The sequence below is a fragment of the Falco rusticolus genome, chromosome 9, assembly GCF_015220075.1.
Source record: "Falco rusticolus isolate bFalRus1 chromosome 9, bFalRus1.pri, whole genome shotgun sequence".
Taxonomy (NCBI): domain Eukaryota; kingdom Metazoa; phylum Chordata; class Aves; order Falconiformes; family Falconidae; genus Falco; species Falco rusticolus.
Window position 1 is genome coordinate 639701 of NC_051195.1, and position 16434 is coordinate 656134.

Here is a 16434-nt window from a genome sequence, read left to right on the forward strand (position 1 = left end):
TTCTTTCAGCAGCACAGCCGAGGATGGCCATGCTGAAACAAGAGGGTCGCAGCTCTGGAGAACGCTTCACCACTCAGCAGCTCCATGGCAGACAGCACCCAAGGGTGCTGTGAGGGCTCTTTCATTAAGGGACGGGACCAAGGTGCTGCCACCTCCACTGGCAGCAGAGCCCCGGCGGGCAGCCATCACAGCCCAGCTGGGGCATCAACTCTTCAATCCATTTCAGCCTCCCAAGATAGGAGGCTGGCAGCTCTCCATGCAACACTGCAAATCCTCAAATATCTGCAGGTGCATCCCCATAGGAAGCAGCTTTACCCAAACCTGCTCTGCCCAGCGTCCAGCCTGAGGGTGGGCTGTGGAGCTGGAGCTGCTGACCCCAGCGTGAGGCACCAGCCACCGGCTTCCAGCAAAGCCTCTGAGCCCTGGGAGGAGAGCCCGGTGCGGGAGCCGGGGGGAAGGAGCCCCGGGCACTGGGGATGGGCACGCTCTGCCTGCAAGACAGATCCTCCCCTTGCTGAAACGTTAAATACCTGAGATGTGCCTGCTCATCACTGGGTCCCACTGCTGGGACCGCCAGTTTTCTGCACTGAAGTGTTTCCTTCTTAAATCTCCCAGGACTAAGGGACTATCCCAGCTCCCAGGTAACTCTGCCTTCAGGAAAGCTTAATAGCCCTCATAGATATGAAAAAAAAAATTCAACATCTGAAATGAGTCAAGGCTCCAAGCCCACATGACAAGGATGCAAACCCAAGTTTTTATTGTTGAATTCTGGGGAGGCTCATCGGTGCCTTATGAATGTTTGAGGTTGGTGATCATATCTCTTCTTAATGGCCTTTACTGCTTTAAAAGAAAATCACTTTAGTTTTCCATAGTAGTCAAAGTTTCTCTAGCACAAAACTTTTTAACAAATGTTTTAATTAAGGAGATTCCTGTAGCTGTTTAGGCTTGGGCTAGGTTTTAAGAGACAAGGGTTATTTTTTTAATTTTTGAGCTACTTGAAGAAAATTCATTTTGTGTCCCTTTAAAAGGTGCAAGCTGAGAGCAGGGTTTGATGATGTGGGTCTGAAAAAGCTCATGCAACCGTATCCCAATGTCAGCTGTCTCCACGGGAGCAAGGATGAGCGTCAGTCCCACCGCACCAGGGGCTTCAGCCGGGCCGGGTACCGCAGGACAGAGCAGCAGCCGCACAGGAGCATGCGTCCCATTAGCACCATGCTATGCAAAACGTAACTCACGAAAGTCATGTTTTCAGAATAAAGGAACTCTGTTCAGTACTCACTCCCACTTCTAGCAGCATGGCTAAGTTTAAAAAGCCAAAGCTGCAAACACCTGGAGATATCTGTGCCGTGTAGAGGAAAGCAAGTACAGAAGTTCCCTTCTCTAAGTTAGCCCTGTTACCTCGTTAATTCACCACGTGGCAGGAAGATCAGCAAATCTTTAAATTCAATTTCAGAGAAATCATTATAAGTAATTTTCTGGTGATGTTCTTTTTTCTAACAGGCTAGGAGTGGGGGGTGGGCAGGGGGCAGGGTGGGAATGCAGTTTCCACACAGCGTTGACCACTGTGGTACAGGAGTTCCAGCTGTGCAGGACCCGTGGATCGGCTCCTTGGGGCCCAGAGCCACATCCCATGGGAAAAGCCATACCTTGGCGGTCAGGGTAGTTTGTTTAGGGAGGAAGGGACTGGGAGGAGATGGGTCAGGCTTTGGGAGGGAAGCAGCACGCTTCACTGCAGTTAGGAAATTTCCATTATCGTTCAAGTAAACTGCATAGGTGTAGCACTTGCTGCAAAGACACAGAGCAGGGTCACCGGTGCCTACAACAGTCATTTCCCATGTTGGGGACATTTGGTGCCGTTTGCCCTGGGAAAGGCAGCGTTCAATCGGAGAGCGGCTGCCATAACCTGCAAGCAGCTCTCCGTTTACTGGCCGGTTTGAGGAGTGATTTCAATTTACTAGCTCCAGTGCCTCTCAACCCCCACCTTTTTCTCCTTTTAACTTTCTCTCCATCATCCTTTCACTGCATAGATGTTTTCACTTTGAGGCCATTTGCCTCCATCTCACCAGCCGGTGCTACCCACTGCCTCCCACAGCCGGCTCCTGCTGCAGAGAATCCCTCCCTGCAGCCGGCCCTGCATCACTCCTCAGGCTCTTCTCTGTCTGTGAACACCCAGCCAGCGTGCCCCCGGAGACCAGGAGTTCACACGCTCGTTCTGCTGTCACTTCTGTGGGCAATTAGTCACTGCATGCAGCAGCCATAGGAGCCCCTGCTTGTGTCCCAGCCCAGTGGCCGTGCCCACGCCAGCCACCCTGCCCTGCCATGGGTCCCTCCCCGTGCACCGTCTGCTCCCGCTGCCACCTGTGCTGAATTTCCATCAACTTCTGAAAGGCATTTCTGAGAGCGCTGGGCCTGAGAACTTGATTTATTTCAAAAGGTCTTCAGTATAACGCATCTACTTGCTGTTCTGCCCTCAAGTCCACTGTCCTTACCACATCAGGAGCCTTGAACATATTACAAATAGCTGCCCAATTAATATATCTGTAATTATCAGCAGCTAAGGAACAACAAACCAGAAGCATGGATCTGGCCTGGGCTTGTCTGTCAGACACAGCAAGGCAAAAGGCTCTCCACATCACACCGCCACCTGAGTGAAACACCATGAAGATGCCTCCCACCCTGCTGCATCTGCATTGCATCAGGCACAGAAAAATCCATAAGCTCAGTGAAAAGACAAAATGGAGCTTCTCCCCCAGCCACACACTGCATTTTGGTCCCACGGGGTCAGGAGCTGAACACCACCATGAAAAGCATGAACCCAGCCTCCTGCCAGCCTCTGCCTGAGACTGCTGGGCGATGGCACGTGCTTCTGGATCGCCTGCTGAGACCTGCCACTCTCCTCACACCGCTGCCTCCCACAGCACCTGAGCCAGGCTCTGCACTTGAAAAGCCCTCGGTGAGAACAGGAGTGGAGAACTTTAGTGGCTTTAGGACACTCCACTTTTTAGTCTTCTCCCCAGAGGAGCGCAGACTCTTTCCCTGGCCCCTTCATTCCCCTTTTTCCTCCCCTTCGCCTGCTGGGATCTCCTCTTGGGATGCTCAGCACCTGTAGGTACACACTGGGCAAAGCAGCAACTGCTTCAAACATGTCCTTCAAAGCCAGCCGAGCCCCTGCCTGCTGCCATGGTGTCAGCTCTCACTGCTCTCTTCCTCACAGAGGTGTGCGGGGGCAAGCTCTGATTTGCCCTTCCATCACCTCCCAAATCTTGCCTCCATCAGACTTTTCCTGCTGAGGCTTCAGCAACAAACAAGCGAAGCCAGAAAAGGGAGGCTTCATGTGGGCACAGCACAGTCAGTTCCCAGCGTGCCACCTAGGAAGGCTGCTGAGAACAGGGCAGGTAGAAAATCCCCGAGAGAAGTCACCATGAGGCCAGCTTTGCCTTTACATCACAGGCGTCAAACTGAAAATGTCAAACTCCCCTGCAACACGATGCTGCAGGGGCTGCCTCCGCAGCTGGACCCAGCTGGGGTGTTCCAGCCAGCCCCACTGGGAATTCTCTGCCCAAGATAATTGCAAATAACAGTGATAAAGTTATCGCCAGTGCTTGCAATTAGGTTAGCAGGACCTAACAAATGCAACTGAAAAGCCAAAACAAAATGCCTGAAATCCCACATTTCTGGTAGATAAACAATTCACTTATCTCTTTTAAGTAGAAGATCTGAATTACTGGAGTAACAGGCTCCCTATGTTTGTCTGGGTTTCAGTTCTGCTGCAAAAAAATATTTATTGACATAAGTGGCACTTTCTTCTTCTTTAAGCATTTCTGCAGCAGTGCATTAGTGATTTGATTACTCATTGCCATATTTTAAGTCAATTGAGTGAGAAGAGAGGTAAGTTGCTAAAGCAGACATTAATACAATTTTTGCAAGACTGCAGAATTGCTTTCAAATCTCATAGGGACAAGTAATTTATTAAGAGATCCCTTGCAAAATTTGGCAGCGCTTTGCCGTAGGTGTGAGTCCAACAGCCCCACCAAAGCTGCTTTGGACCCTCCAGTAGCAGGATCAGCGGCACGGAGCCCAGCTCCCCAGTGGTCCCTGTGAGCGCCGTGCTGAGGCACCATGCCAGCACGGGCATGGCCGGGACCTTCGCTGGCACCAGAGACAACGCTCCTTCCAGCCCAAACAGCGGATGTAAGCATTAAGAACATATTTTCTAGACAGGAAATTCTAGACAATTGGACAGGAATGTGTTTCTTATTTTGTTCCCACTGCATGACCTCACTTCTCTTTATTGTCAGTTCCTCCAGACCACTCTGCACCTCAGTTACTGTAGGTCAGCAGCCCTCCCCTTGCTGGTTCAGCCAGCTGCTCAACTTTTCAGGCTGTATTTTGTCCCTGAGAAGTTGCGTCCTCGCTGGGCTCTCCTCCATCCATCAGCCATTACAATTTTCTCCCCGTAACGCTGATCAGTGGGTGGTAGGGCTGGTAAGGTTTATCTGAGCTGGAGAAGGTAGCAGGTCGGCTGCCCTGGTGAGCCCTGCCCGCAGCAGTTCCCAGCAGCACCTCCCAGGTCCAGCTTCAACTGAGACTGTCAGGAACAGAGGTCTGGGTGACCTATTTCAGGGTGAAGCGTGTCTGGATTTTTCTTCTGCAGCAGATGCAAAATACTTTAAAATGAATTATTATTGAACCTATAAATTCCAGGAGGAAGGAAGTCCTGATTTCTGGCCGCGGCCATCACTCCCTCGTGTAGAGAATTACAGGTCCCATTCTGCAGCGACAGATGATGTGTATGGGCAGCGCTGGTAAACAACAATTTCGTTTGCTGAGTTGTAGGAAAGGGAAAAACCCAAAGCCCTGCACAAAAAATGCTTTTCTAAACAGAATGCTTTTCCACGCTTCCCAAAGAGACATCAGTTGATGGTAAAAAAGGAATCACTAGTGATACCACCTAAGAAAGAGCATTCATCACTGTTGTGCAAGCAGCTGATCCTAACTGGCTGATTATAATCCCTAGTACCTCTAATGGAAGGGGGAAAAAACACAGCAATCACAGCTGATAATTAACTTCTGTGATGGGAAGACCTGTTTAACCTTGAAATAAGGATTAATTAGATATAGGCGCAAAGCTGCCCCTGGTGAGAGCAGCAGCAGGACCCTATTACAGACCCTTCCAGGAAGGTACGATTGGGACCGGGCATAGCAAACAGCAAAGATAACATTATTGAACAAGTTTAATTAAGCCAAGCAAGCATCAGCTTTCCTCCAAAGCCTTCTGCAGTCTGTACAAAGGAGGAGATACCAATCTGCGTGTTAGTGAGCTGCTGGTTTTCTCTGTGTTACGTGTTGAGTGGGATGCAGGGCAGACCCGTGCCGTGGGTGCTGGCAGCTCCCGCCCTGCAGCCCACAGCCCGAGCAGGCGCGGACCTCACTGGCAGCAGGATGGCTGTCCCCTGCAGGGACCAGGGGCATGGGGGGGGGTCCCATGTCTCACTGTCCCTCTCTGCTGTGCTACGTAGCCAAATTTAGCTCCTTTGGAAAATTCTGTGCTGATTCTGCCTGGCACAGTGGTCTGATGCTGAGCCAGCCGAAGTCTGCAGGTGGAGCAGAGGAAGGTCTGAGTCAGGCCTTTCCCATCTAGCAAACACCCTTCTCTCATGGGAAGTTACGTTTTGCAAGTCTCCGAACATAACAAAGCTGGTGCAGCCTCGCACCAAACCCAGGTTCTCCCCTACTGAGAGACCCCGTTCCTGCCTGTGGCTCAGGCAGCCCAACATTGGACTGGTGTACCACCCCTCGCATTGCTCTGACCCTCTCCTGCTCTCCAGGCTGTCAGGACACAAGCAGCTTCCCCACACCCGATAAATAACCTGTCCTCCTTCCCATCCTGTGTGCAAACTGCCCCCCTTCCCCAGCCCCATCCAGCCCCTGATGGCTGGTGGGTACGGCCTGCCTGTGGCTGTACCATCACCTACCAGCTCTGGATGCACTCCCACCAAAACCCATCTCACTGCTCGAGGAAGAGGGCAGCGTGCCCACCACTACCCCCCAGCCATAGCACCCATGTCCAGCAGGGACCACTGCTATGACCCAGCCAGATGTGGAGACGGACACGCCACATGGCATCCGGGCCAGCGCTCTGAGCTCTGCACCACCAAACAGGGGGTGGGCGCTGGAGGGGCAATACCCGTGCCAGTCCCCCGTCTGCCCACAGGCTGCCAACACACTGACCAGCACTGAGCAAGCACCGCACTTTTCCCAATAGCTTTTGTCCTGCCGGGATCATCCGAGACCAGAGGTTTGCTACAGGAGGGTTTTCAGGTTAGTCTGGACCTCTGGGACCACCCCAACACTCGTCACCTACAGCATCGCCCTGGTCTAAGGAGCAAAGAGCTGCTGGCACGTGGCACTCACTGCATGCTCTGACCTTGCTCGGCGTGCGCCTGACCTGCAACCCCCCTTGCACTCCCCTGCAGCTGGTACCCAGGGCATGTTACAGGGGGGACAAGCCACACTAGAGGGAAAGGCAGCATCAGAGAAGATGAAACTCAGAAAAACTGGTGTTACAAATTCGATCCCCTGTGAGGAGAGGTTTGTGGATGGAGGCTGTGGGGTTTTCTTCCCACTGGGTATCAGTTTGTAAGGGTGAAGTTGCATTAGTGTAGCTTTTATAGCCATTTGTAAGTCACTCCAGGGACCGTATTATATTGAGCAATTTTTTATTTTTTTTTAATTTAAAGAGATTTTTTCAGAAAGAGGTCATAGATAGAAAGGTGAAACAGATGTTTCCAAAGGCAGTTCCTGTCCAGACAGACCCCTACTCCTATTTCTTGAAATTGCTGCAATTATCATACCAAGAAGTGTTTCATATGTCAGGGACAAACCAGTGGGGCTGAGCCAGGCAGCATTTATGAGCAGCTGACAACAGCTAGCACCAGGAAGAAAAAATTACCTGTATATTACAACAAACTTCGTTAGTTCAAGCCACAGTGGAAAATGCTGCTTGGGAAACTGCTAATACAATTTTTGGTGCACATGCAAGCCATAATAAAAAGAAAGATAAAAAGCATCATACCAACAGGAACATCCCCGCTCCCCCAGGAAATGTTTCCCACCACCCGAAAAGCTCCCATGGGGAGGAGGCCCCACACCATGGCACAGAACCAGTGGCCCTTGCCCACCCCCAGACGCCCATGGGTGGGGGACAGGGCTGTCACCCTCCATGGCATGGCTGCTGCTCTGCGCACATGCCTGGGGAACCGGCAGGGCTCCAGGGCAGGGGGCCTGGGGGAAACCCGGCAGGCCCCCAATACACCAACCAAACCATGGGTAAAGCAGGACCTGCCGACACGAGCTGTACGGTGACAACATCTTAGAAAGTCCCTCACATGAACCTATTGAGCAACTAAGATTAGAAACCAGCCAAGAAGATTTAAAGTAGTAATTGTCCTGTTTTAATGCAGAAGAAGGTAACTAATAGGAGCGCAATACTGATTTAAATATTGAAATCAGGAAACAAAGCCAATGAAATGATGCTCAAATCGGTTTAGTGTTAGGAACTCCAAATCACAAGACACTCTGTTGAAAAGTCAGCTTTCAGAAAGCAGAACGAACACTCCATGGCTAAAAGCAGCGATCACCACCTCACAGCTTGGCTGCTCCTTGCACGCCGGGTTGTCAATTAGCCGTGAAGTGTTTGGGCAACCTCCTTGGTGGCCAGGCCACTTCATAACAGCCCTTAAAAACATTTTCTGCATTCTCCTGCAGAAGCAGATGGGTGCTGAGCCAAAAGCTCTTCAGTCTGACATGGAATGACTTGTGGCAGCCCAACCCTGGTAATGCAGTCTCGCGGTGGCATGCATGGCGGCACGGCACCCAGCGGGACCCCACGCATGGCAGAGCTGAGGTCCCACGGGTCAGCAGCGGCCCACGGGCATCACTCCGCGGCACCCAGAGCTCAGGCGACAGGAACCCGGCGGATGCTGCTGTGCTGCATGGGGGGCCCAGCAGGGATCTTTCAGGGTTTTGGGTTCACGATCCCTTTGCATTTTCCGCTGGGAACACAGATACTTCACAGAGAACACATGTGGTCTCGCTTTCTCAGTCACCTTTTCAGGGACTTCAGAGGAAAACATCATCACCTGTGTAGTTAAAGCTGAAAATTACCATTCCCCCCAAAAACACTTTTGTGCTCCTCCATTACAGACTTCGACACTTAATGTTGCTAATATTCAACACTTCATGTTGCTGATACAAACCCCATTGTCCCCAGCCCTCTCTCACTAGGGCCATTACCCCCACTACATAATCCATCTTATTCAGTACATACTTACTTACACGAGCTATTCCTGAATTTAATAAAATATCTTCACATAACTGAAATTCACACAAGGATCTAACTTGAGAAAATAGCACAAGCTCTTCAGTTTGTCTTTATGCTTTAAGATACGCTTGGGAGAGCAGCATACACCTACCCAAGCAGCTCTGAAGCCCCATGCACTCACACCTTCCCCTGCCAGGGAAGAGACCCAAATTCTAAAATTATCCACTCAAAACGAGCATTTTCTCAGCCCACTTTGTATCAGCAGTCACTGAGTAATTCACAGCAGATCTAAGATTAGCTAATGAAGCACAATGACTCATCAGCCAAGCCTCTGTGCCACTGGGAAAATTCAATTTTTCTTTAGCAACAGAGCTTCAGCTGTGGAAATTATAAATAAATATGGTTTGGAGAGGCTACAGTAACATGAGCATTCTTACTTAAAACTCATTGATACAGATATTTGTGCCTATGACACCCTTGTACTAACTGAATCACTGATCACTTGCAATAGTGCAGGATTGTGCCTGGGACTTTCTGCAGCAAAGCTGCGGTGCTGAGCAGGAGAGGGTCCGGCTGACCAGGAGCACGCAGTGACAACGCACCAGCCAGCAAAGCCTGATTTCAAACCACTCATTATCTCACACCCATAAGCAAATTAAAACCATGCAGAATCATTACAGGCTTCTACAAACGATGTTGCTGAGCAAAATGATGGGGTGGAGGAAAGTCATAAACAGAATCAAAGCAGAAAGGATCCCCACTCCCACACCAGCAACAAGATGCAAAACAAGACCAAATTTCAATGCCAGAGTAAACTCCGGTCCCAGGTCCATGTGCTTGTGTGGGGCTGCAGGGCTGGGACCCCCACCACCCTGGCCCCTCCACTCATGAGTCCCCACTGCTGCCCAGCCTATGCTTCTTCACCGGCACCAGAACCACCTTCACCTTCCTGCAGCCATTGCACGCGGGCTGAGTGACCCAGTACTACTGTTCCCACCCCGGGTTTGCCAGCAACAGCTCGGCCCCATCCCAGGCAGGGACCATGTGCACTGCATCCCCTTGGTGCACCATGCCCCTTGGTGCATCACGTCCCTGTGTGTGCCAGGCAAGACTGCTGCTGCCGGTGGCTGCGCCTGCTGCACCTCCTGCACCACAGACCAGAGCCCCCTGCCCAGCTCTGCACCAGTGCCTTAGTATTTGTTAGTTAGCCCCCTCCCTCGCTGGGGCCAGACTGCATCCAGTTCCTTAGAACAGGAGCAAATCAGGGTGTACGGCTGCTTTCAGTGAGGGTGCTGGGAGCCCCTTGGGCACCCCCCCTCCACCGAATGGGTGGATGCTGAATTTCAGGGGATTTGGCCCCAGATCGTTTCCCTGCTCCAGGCTGGGCCGTGGGAAACCCGTGGCACAGGGGATCGGCACTGTGGTGCCGAGCCCCGAGCAGCAGCACCAGCCCCGGCACAGCAGGGCCCCACACCTCCTCCAAAACTGGCCCCGCTGCACCTCGGGGCCAGCACTTCATCCTCACACACCTTCAGCGTGACACCAGTGACACCAAGGACTTTCAGCAAAGAATAACAAACAGCCCTTTCCCTCCTGCCAAGCCTGTCAGTGCAGTTGCTCCATATTCGGTTCAGCTGCACTTCGGATTCTCTATTTTAATTATATTCTGTTTCAAGCCATGTTAAGCTTCGGGTATCAAAGCCAAATGCTTCAGGTTTTGCTGTCTAATGAAAAACAGCTTAAAATTTATGAGTTCTTCCTGAGAAATTAGTTGTAAAAACAACGTGACCAACTTTGTGCTTTATAATATGCACTTAAAAAAATAAATATACTTTAGGAGAAAGAAAACATTTTCCATACAAGACAGATGTTTGATTGGATTAAAGCTAGCTTCTTTTAATTAGGTTAACTGGAGCATCACTGGGGAGTCAGGCACCTGTGTCTAGCTCTTCGCGGTGCCTGTCAGCTCGGTCAACCCCCACCGCCTGTGCTCAGGCTGGTCCCTCCTGAGCAAATGGGAGCTCAGACTGGAAGCACAGAAACTCGGACTGACACCGAGCAAGAGCTGTGCTGCTACCCAGCCAGGGCTCACGGCAGCCTTCGGTCATGACCTCCCTGCTGGGATGCTGGCAGGGATGGACACAGATATGAGGAGTGGTGACAGGCAGAGCGATGCTCCAGGTGCCCTGGCCTCCAGGGTCCCTGCCAAGGGATAGGACAGCCATGGGGTGGGGGGACCCCAGGTCCCGTCCAACTACTGATGCTTGGGGTTCCTCCCTGGTGTCACAGCAGAGCCATTAGTCCCTGACACAGAAAACACCACATCAAGGCTGCTTAGAAATTCTCTGCTACAAGCTGTAATAAAAAATGGATAGTAGTAATAATCTTAAAGATCTAGCTAAAGTGAGAAAATTACTACATATCAGAACAGCAGATAATTCTTTTGCCAGCATAAAGCTACTTTCATCTTTAAAAGTTCAACTTCCCATTTTCTCCTACCTATTAAGGGATACTGTAGCCCCAGGATTACTGTTGTAAGGTTGCAGCCAAGTCAGGAGGACAGATGAACACAAAACTGTTGCTAAAATCCAGCAGGTTTGGCTGTAAGCACAGTTTTTCCCAGAAGGGGTGACTGAAAACCCTGTGAAAACCAGACTGGTGCCAACAGCAACTAAAGTGCATTAGGAATGAGAAATGGTGATGCTGCTGTCCTGGGAGATGGAGCTTTGATTGACTCTGGTTTTCTGGGACAACCCAACGGAGCTGTTCTGCCTTTCCTTCAGTCCCCCAGCACCGGGGGGCCTTGCTTTGCATCTTCTGTCCTTACACAACCTGTCTGCCCTTGCACCAGTGGCAAAGGATGTGCTTTGAGGTCCACAGTTTGAGGGCAGATCCCCTCTCTCAGCTGAATTCCTCTCTCGCGGCAGAGGCAGGGAGCCTGCTGGTGAAGGCTGCATGCAGCCCACGTGCCTGCTCATCATCGGCCCCAAGCACAAAGGGACCAGTGGCCCCGCTGGACCGTTATGCCAGCAAGACATGACTACTCCACCAACACATGCATGTTCACTGCAGCCCCCGAGGGATCCTGCTTGGCTCCAAAGAATTGAGAGTCCTACAAAACACTCATTTAAAAAAAAAAATAATATAGTAGCCTTTCTCCCTGTTTTGCATTAAGGTATCAGCTTCATATTTCACCGGCTTGCTCTGACACTTGGCAGCCAGCCCATGGGACCTATGCTCCTACACCTTCCACCTGGACAAGCAGCACTGCCCGTGATTTGGGGCAGGTCTGGGTCTGGTCTTCTCCCTGTGGCTCCCCAGACTGCTATGCTTGCCAAGAGCTTGTTTGTTCAGTCAGTGGTGCTGCTGCTCCAATTGATGTTATCACAGCCTCTAAAACCAGCGCACCAGCATCAATACAGTTAAAATGCATTAAGATGTTGATATTCTTATTGGCCATAGCTTAATCAGGAAAGGGGAAATAAGGAGAAATGGTCAAAAATGACAAACTTAAAGACACTGCTACCAGTTGTTGAGAATCATCTCCCCAGTGCAGTCCCACGGGCCCATCATGAATGACAAAGACAAAGTTGTTTGGGAAATGGATTTTCATCCTATTCACTTTAAAATGGCCTTTCCCCTAGTCAACACTAGGCCAGGAAGAAAGCTGAAATTTCACAAAGTCAAAGTATGAGAAACATTTACTTCAGGTCAGTGGAAAAGCTTGAGAAACACCAAAGCTGACGCTACAAAAGCAAAGGCCTGCATGAATGCTTCCAGCCACAGCGCTGCCTTCACGGCAGGCGAACCAGAGCCCCCTCTTCCACTTGTTCTTAATTTTTAAGGCTGTTCTGCTGCATGAGGCATTTCAGAGAGGCACAGGGGCCTGAGGGGTGTCAGGGCGCAGGGAGCCCCTTGCCAGGAGCCCCTTGGCAGAGCTTGGCTTTCCCTGCCCAGTCCGACAGCCAGGTGGAGCGGGGAGGACACCCAGGAAGTGCCCAAATGGAGAACCGAGCACAGAAAAGCACGAAACTGGAAGAAAGACAAAAGAGTAAGCTTTAGAAAAACATCACAGATGATATTTAGACAGAAGCAGGTGCTGCGACGTTTTGCCACCATCACCCCAGGCTAGTCCCCTTTATCCTCACTATCCCCAGCACAAGTGCTCGGCAGGGATTTGCATTTATACGGGGCCACACAGAGCGCAGCAGGACCTGCAGAGCACGGGTCCCAAGGCGAGCTGGGGCAAACACCCCAGAAAGGGAAAAGCAGAGAACTGAGAGTGGAAGGGGCCAGCCTCTGCCACCACCCAGCCCGGCACAGCCCCACGGGAGCCCCCGTCCCTGCTGCCCGGCGCAGGCGCAAGCTGTTCTGCTGGAGATGCCACCAAGGCAGCTGGTGCAACAGCTCTGGTGGCTCTGCTAGCCCTTACCAGCATGAAATAAGCAGTAAGCTAACTGTACACTACAATAAAGAAACGAGTAAAAATCTCATCTATGCCTTAGGAACCCTGATGGAATCGAAAACATGTGGTTTTCTTATTCTGTGAGTGAATGGATTTATTAGCACAGAACAAAAGGTTATTTAAATAGCGCATCATTAGGTGCCACAGCTCCAAGGTTAGCTCAGCAAAATATCCTTTCCCTTAGCTAACCCAGCCTGCAAGGGACCCTGCCCTTGGGGCAGCATGCTACGCACCCCTGTCACTCCGGAGCACGCACCCCTGTCATTCCGGAGCACGGTGGGGACATCTCATGGGACACCAGGCATGGCTTCACCAGCCCCGACCATAGAGCTGTACTGACCAAAGGGATTAGTGCAAACGAAGTTAATTAAGCACACCAGGCAGGGGGAGACTGCGGCTCCCTGCTCACCCTCCCCCTGGTGCCACCCACCCCCGGCCCCCAGGGGAAACCACCCCTTTCCAAACTACAGCTGGGCTCCCAAACGGGCTCCCCAACGGGCATCACAGTGCCGTCGCCACCCCTCACCGGCCGCCCTTCCCAGCAAGCCTACAGCCCACAAAGCAACAGAAACTATGAGGTCAGGCCACCTACACAGCTAGTTCCTTTTAATAAATGTAGTAAGTCAGAAAAGATAGGATACACAAATTTGGTTAGAAATCATGGCTTTGAACAGAAATAACCTGACTCACTCCCTGGCTGTAGAAAATACCATTTGCCCTTGGGAGGGTACGAGTGCCGCCTGGGGAGGGGAACCTGGCTGCAGCAGGGCACTGGGGCAGCTTTCGGGACTGGAAAACCTGCCCAAGGCAGGTCAGACATGAGGCCAAGTAAAAGGAATGTGGATTATACACATAAAATTTCATCTGTAGATTCAGAATACTAGCAAAATGCCTTATGAGAAAAAACAGTGATAGGTTTAGTATTGGTTTGAGTAGCATCAGGATAAAATACTGAACCCACACACACACTGAAAGCCATACTCAGATTCTGCAAGGGCTTGCATTTAGGAAATCAGCTGTGTGAGCTGAAGCACAGCTGTAGGATCCAGCAGGAAACCTCCAAAACCACAGTGCGGAGCAGGAGAGACTATAATAACCCTTCAGTGTAACAAGTATTGAAATGGACTGAAAAAGGCCCACCCTTTCCTAAAGCCACGTGTAAGTTTTAAAAGTATAAGGCGGGAAACCTTAAAAATTGAGCAAGAAGTGAAACTTCACAGCACATAGAAATCTGTTAACCACGTTCAAGGGGCAGCACAGAACCTATTACAGAGAGTACTAACGACCACTTACTATTCCTGAACATTCCCATCTAGGTTTTAACCCAATGGAGCTTTTCCTCTGACAGAATAAAAGACTAAAGCAAGCCACTCAAACTTTGCATTATTAAAAAAGACATTTCAAAACTTCTACATTAGCTTTTTAAAATCAGTTAAGAAATGAAACAACACTGTGTTCTTGATCTATGGTTTTGCATTTGCTGAGAAATTATTTTAATTTATCTGCGTAACGGCCAAGGCAAGAAAAGCAATTTGCTGCAAGGTTTTTGGTTTAAGCCTTGCCAAAACCAAAGAATCACCTTTTCACCAAGGTGAAGCAAGGCAGTTTCTTCAGCTCCCATATGCAGATCCAAAGGTGTGCTTTTTGTTGGGATACTGTTTAAGGCTGGTGTTTAAACCTACATCTGGCACTGAGCACCTGATTCAGAGAAGGACCCCAGTGCCCAATCCACGCATGTGCCTCCTAAGCACTATTTTCTCCATTATCATGTTTTCACTGAAACTCCCTGTAGTAGTTCTCAGTAAAGTGGCAAAAATCGAGTGACTCACCTGCAGTGCTTAAATTTCACTTGTCTTCATTCTTTAAGCTGGTGTTAACACAGACACACGCGTGTCAGGCCACCTGGCATCACAAGGGTAAAAGACAAAAAAACTGAGTCCCAGCACACACGACCTTCCCGTCCTCTTAGGAGGAGGGTCCCTCCCCAGCCCTCCTGGCAGAGAAGGGCAGCAAACCAGTTCTTCAAACCTCCCAACTGCTGACACAGGACCTGAGGAGGGCTAACACCCACATTCTCCCCTTCCCCTCTGCACTGGCAAGGAGTTTCAGGCAGTAAAAGCCCATTGTTTGCTTTCTAAAGGCCCCAGCAATGTCAGGAATGTCACCCATCCAGGTGCAAGGGCAGCAGAAGCTGAGCTCTGGGTGACAGGGGACTAGCAGGACACAGCGACCTGCAAGGGACCATAGGGAAGGGATACCAGGCCCTCCTCCACCAGCACAGAGGAGCACAACCACTGCTCTGTGGGCATGAGATGACAGCAACTATCAAGGCAGAAGCAGAGGGCAGACAGGTTTCCCCTGCTTGGTTAAACAACTGGCAGAGCACGTTTACGTGCACCACGGGTTTTACTGCAGAGCCAAATTATCATGGGAAGAAACTCTTGGACATCCACTCTTAAACAACTCCATCCTGGGGACCACGTCCAGCATTACGAGGACGGACACTGGCCTTCAGCTTACCTCCTCAATCTGTTTTCTGCCCCAAGCCCAGAGAAAAATCAGTGGCCCCAATGGGAGGTCTCGTAACTCTCCCTCACACCAAGCAGAGACTGAACGCCTGAGGAGTTTCTGGACATCTGAAGGATGTTTCTGCCTGATCATGGGACTTGAGTGACATCTGCTAGCCTTCTCAGGAAAGCTGCCAGGACTCACCTGTTGTTCTTGGCATCTCCTTCAACCACAGCGCAGCCTTTCCACGCGCAGGCAGGAGCAGCCCTGCACTAGAGATGGGAGTAGACGAGGACTCTTCCTGAGAGCATGGGGGAGTAGGGGCTTGGTTATTTTTGTTTGCCTTTTTTAAATTTATGTTTTTAAATGGACAGAAGGCTGCTTGTAACTCCCTTCAGCAAACTGCTGTAATGCTACAGCCAAAAAAGCTTGGCAACACTTTTTGGCAGGGATTTTGTACAATAAAGAACTGTGTGAACAGAGAACAAAAACTACCTCACATAGCCATCAGCAAATCCTAGGCCTAGCTTGAGAAGATGCTAGGGGGGGGGAAAAAACAACCCACAAAGAAACTCCTGAAGACAGACAGACAGGGGCAAAGAAAGGTAGAACTGTTTTCTCCATGAGTGGGAGTACTCACTGCACAAGAGCATCTTTGCCAGCCAAGCAGCCTGCTTTGGAGATGGGCAAAGCAGATGCCCAGGTAAACAACTGCTTCATAAAGGCTTTACACAAGGTGCAGGAACACATTCCTTTGCTATATACTGCTGTCCTTTTAATACTTATTTTTGGAAAACAGGAAGCTTATTGATTTGTTTGCAGAGGTGGCCAAAATCAGTCTTGAGAGACAGATGTTCTAGTCCAGCGTTGCATTTTAGCCTGCATGTTTTGCACCACTGTCTTCCAACTGTTTTAAGGGAAGCATATTTGACTCACTGTATGCTCTTACTGAGATTCAGCAGAAGGGTTTTTTTGGTGTTTAACTCTTCTTGTTGAACTTCGTTGTTGTTAAACAGAAAAGGGAAGCTCTGACCTCTCTCGCAGACATTCAAAAGACCACAATATAAACCAGCTTGAACCTGGAAAACACAAGCTTGTATGTCTTCCGATCCGCTCGTTCTTCTAATTTGACAAGTTT